Source organism: Syngnathus floridae, unplaced genomic scaffold (genome assembly GCF_059516105.1).
Source record: "Syngnathus floridae isolate MCC-2025c unplaced genomic scaffold, RoL_Sflo_1.0 HiC_scaffold_64, whole genome shotgun sequence".
Taxonomy (NCBI): Eukaryota; Metazoa; Chordata; class Actinopteri; order Syngnathiformes; family Syngnathidae; genus Syngnathus; species Syngnathus floridae.
In genome coordinates this window covers 23,822-28,180 of record NW_028284093.1, presented here as the reverse complement: position 1 = coordinate 28,180, position 4,359 = coordinate 23,822, and the positions used below count along the sequence as shown (strand labels likewise).

General features: G+C 41.5%; 1 long non-coding RNA gene across 1 annotated transcript; it reads right to left on the bottom strand.

The window, feature by feature from the left end:
- Positions 1–328: 328 nt before the first annotated feature.
- On the bottom strand, positions 329–2,350 carry LOC148378111 (uncharacterized). Its single transcript, XR_015856165.1, has 3 exons — positions 2,190–2,350; positions 1,989–2,066; positions 329–424 (listed from the first exon to the last, which is right to left on the bottom strand). It is a non-coding gene; the product is annotated as an uncharacterized LOC148378111 (long non-coding RNA).
- Positions 2,351–4,359: the final 2,009 nt, after the last annotated feature.

The window sequence follows — 4,359 nt, the reverse complement described above, 5'->3', positions numbered from 1 at the left end:
ACTGTTAGACATGAAATAGGAAGTGTTTAACATAAATGTTATGGCTACTCACCATTGTAGCTCGCTCCTGGTCAATGATACGAGCCTCTTCTTGCAGTGGAAAACTTGCAGCCAACAAACACCGTGGAACCTAAAGGAATGAAATTAAACATTAACATTTCGCCTCGACCAATTTTCACACGTACAACGCAACGCGGCTACACTTCTGCTATTACAAACGTAAATCTCCTTAAACACAATGAGTGTTACTTACCGTGTACGCTCTAGACGGTCCAGTTGCAAGCAGAAAATAAAGATATTTCTGTTGATAATCGTCGCTGCTCAGTGGCTCACGGCCATCGCGCCAACAGATTTGAATTTTGGCGGAGGTTCGGGCAATTACGTCATATCCGCGGCATTTGACTGCGACGTAATACCCGCTTATCTGAAACGGCAGTTAAAAGTAGAGTTACATCAAGTTTTCTTGGAACCTAAACGAATGAAAGAAAACTATCATTTGGCCACAACCAACATTCACAGATACAACACAACGTGCGGGGTTGGGGTTAAAGATTGAGTGAAGGGCCCTCGTTTTAAACTACTGTTTTGAAAAGGAGTGGGAACAAGTAAGACGTATTTAATTTATTTAATGGGAAGTAGTAAGACTTATTAAATTTATTTAATCTACTTTTCTTCCCAGGCAAAATTTGATGTGCTGCAATTCCAAATTTCCAAAGTGAATGAAGGAATGAAGTCCTTTAAATTATGATTTTGTATAAATACTAGGCATTAACACAAAATCGACGGCACAAAATGGGCAGACTTTACTTGTTTGAAAAGGACTGGTTACAAGACAGACTTTTTTAATTTATTTAATGGGAAGAAGACTTATTTAGTTTAATTGATCTATTTTTGTTCCCTGCCAAAATTCGATTTGCTGCAATTCCAAATTTCCAAAGTGAATGAAGGAAAGAAGTCGTTTAAATTATGATTTTGTTTAAATACTAGGCATAGACACAAAATCTACGGCACAAAATGGGCAGACTTTACTTGTTTGAAGAGGACTGGTTACAAGACAGACTTTTCTGATTTATTTAATGGGAAGAGGACTTATTTAGTTTATTTAATCTATTTTTGTTCCCTGGCAAAATTGGATTTGCTGAAATTGTATTTTGCCAAATCTCGATTTGAGACCTGATAGGAAGTATTAAACGCTTAGTTAAATCAATACAAGTTGGTAAGAAGAGCGAGTAATGTTGGTTGAACCGATGAATGAAGGTTGAAAGCAATTTAAATTATGACTTTGTATAAATACTAGATATTAACAGAACATCTACTGCGCAAAATGGGCAGAGTTTACTTGTTTGAGAAGGAGTGGCTTATTCAAAACTAAGATTTATGTAATCTGTTTGTTCCCAGGCAAAATTGGATGTGATGCAATTCCAAATTTCACCACATGATGGTGCCCAATTTTGACTTCATAGGACATATTAAACACTTAGCTTGTTATTATGTTCAAGGTAATCAGATTTGTTTATCATTCTAATGGCCTCTTCAAAACTATTCTGGATTACTACTTTGGATCTATTCTACATTACTTGGCAACAACATACTCTGTAACAGATTAGGCAGTATAATCACATAGGTTAACTTGAGAGTGCCCACACTCAATCTACTTATCGTGATGTGTTAAATCAATTACTGTTAGACATTATTTGTCTGATAATCTACCAAATCTTTGAATTGAAGAATTTGTGATTTAATTAATAGCTTGTTCGGGGTAATCAGACTTGTATATAATTCTAATGGCCTTCTTTTGAAAACTATTCTGAATTACAACTTTGGATCTTATATTACTTTGCAACAATCTACTCGGTGACAGATTAGGCAGTATAATCACATATGTTAACTTCAGTGCCCACACTGTATTTATTTATGGTTATTTGTTAAATCAAGTACTGTTAGACATGAAATAGGAAGTGTTTAACATAAATGTTATGGCTACTCACCATTGTAGCTCGCTCCTGGTCAATGATATGAGCCTCTTCTTGCAGTGGAAAACTTGCAGCCAACAAACACCGTGGAACCTAAAGGAATGAAATTAAACATTAACATTTCGCCCGGACCAACATTCACACGTACAACGCAACGCGGCTACACTTCTGCTATTACAAACGTAAATCTCCTTAAACACAACGAGTGTTACTTACCGTGTACGCTCTAGGCAAAATTGGATGTGATGCAATTCCAAATCTATCTGAAACGGCAGTTAAAAGTAGAGTTACATCAAGTTTTCTTTTTTAATCAACACAATCATTTACAACCGTTGACCAGAAAGAATCGTCGAAATTCGACGTCCCCCACAAACGCCACGCTCACTCGCTTTTCAGGGCAACAAAAGTACTTCTTTTTAAAAACGATGAGTTGTACTTACCGTGTACGCTCTGGACGGTCCAGTTGCAAGCAGAAAATAAAAATATTTCTCTTGTTAGTCGTATGTTACCATCCGCTGTGTCTTTGTCAACATCGCCGCCATTTTCCTACTTCCTGCTGCGAGCCACGCCCACGGATTTAAATTTGGGCGGAAGCTCTTTCCATTGGCGTCGTTTTCGCGTATAGCAAATCCGATTGGTTGGGAAGGGGGCACGGTTATGCAGCCGAGGAGTCCTGTGATCGGTGGGATGTAAAGTAGGCGTCGACGTCACGTCCGCGTCACGTGACCACGACGTGGCAGACGTCAAATAGCAACCGCTGTTTTGTTTAGTAGACTTACAGTTGTTATGCATTGACATAATGGCGCACACACCAAATAGATTTAAATAAATTAAATAATTCTTCTGCCCACTCTCTTTTAAACAAGTTAACTCTCCCCGCGGATTTGAATTCCGGCGAAAGTTACGCCCATCGACGTCACGTATGTCACGTGACCACGACGTGGCAGATGTCATATAGCAACCGCTGTTTTGTTTAGTAGATTTACAGTTGTTATGCATTGGCATAATGGTGTGCACTCAAAATAGATTTAAATAAATTAAATATTTCTTCTGCCTACTCCCTTTTAAACAAGTTAACTCTGCCCACGTCCATTGACGTCTTGTCTGCGTCACGTGACCACGACGTAGCGACGTCATATAGTAACCGCTGTTTTGACCAGTAGACTTAGTTATTATGCGTTGACATAATGGCGCACTGGTTAGCATGGCCACCTCTTAAGCATGATGATGCGGGTTCGACGCCTGATCAATGTTAGCATGGAGTGAGCTCAAGTGCATGGCGCTGAAGATTTGAATCTTTGAAATGCGCTGAGGTCTGACATATCAGGCAGAATGGTTTGCCATCACGTTCAACAAAAAATAGAAACTTTCCCACTCTGATTAAAACGTCCTGTGTTCATCTACGTATTTTCGTTTTGCTGTGCATCTTTTCCCTGCCATTTCGAGAGCCCAATTGACACTCATAGTTTAAAGAAATGTGTTTGCCCATCCTACTTTGTGGAATTTCACCACATGCGCTTTTGACCAAAATACCAAATTGAACTCAAGTGAAGCCAACACGCACAACCCCCCCCCCCCCCCCCCCCCCACACACACACACACACACACACAAATGTTGATATGAACATAAAAGAGCCGCATGCGGTTCGGGAGTTGCGGCTTGGCCAAACCTGTACTATACAACTTTATTTGTATAAAATTTTCACAACAGCTGTCACACAAACAAAGCGGGAAAAACCGAAGACGTGCGTGTTCCGCCCACGCTGGATTTATTTGCACCTTTGAAAAGACACCGTATTGCCGCAGATGTGGCAAAGAGTACTTTTGGGCATCTGAGACGGAAGGATGTCCAAAGCATCACGTCACCTGCTCTGGTAGGCATGGTGGTGGGACGTTGAGGTCAACCGCTTTGGGGTTGGCTGACTCTTTGATCGCAGGATGCCACACACTTGAAGACAGAAGCAGAAAAGCAGAGCTAAATGCAAAATGTACTCACCGGTGACTCCAATTTTTTTCCCCCCTGAAGAAACAGCTGGACGGGTGGCCCCGGCTGGCCAGTGGGACTCTTGTTATTCTGACCCTTTTTAGTGCGCGTTTGGGGCAACAACCGTTTTTTGTGGCGCTCTCTTCTGGTTCAAAAGTGCCCTGCATGTGAATTTGCTTTTCCTGCCTTCTGATTGGATGAGCGCCGGTGTGACGCGGTGCCTCTGTCACCGTGGCGGGGGGTATACGTTGGCATCGGAGCGTCTGCCAACGTCTGAGACCGGCTGGCAGTGTATCGGAGGTGTCGAGTGCGGTGCCGCTGGAGCTCACTCACCAGCTGGTGTTAGGGCCACAGAATGAAGGCCAAGGAGAAGAATAGAAAGAGAAACAGAAACTTCTCCTC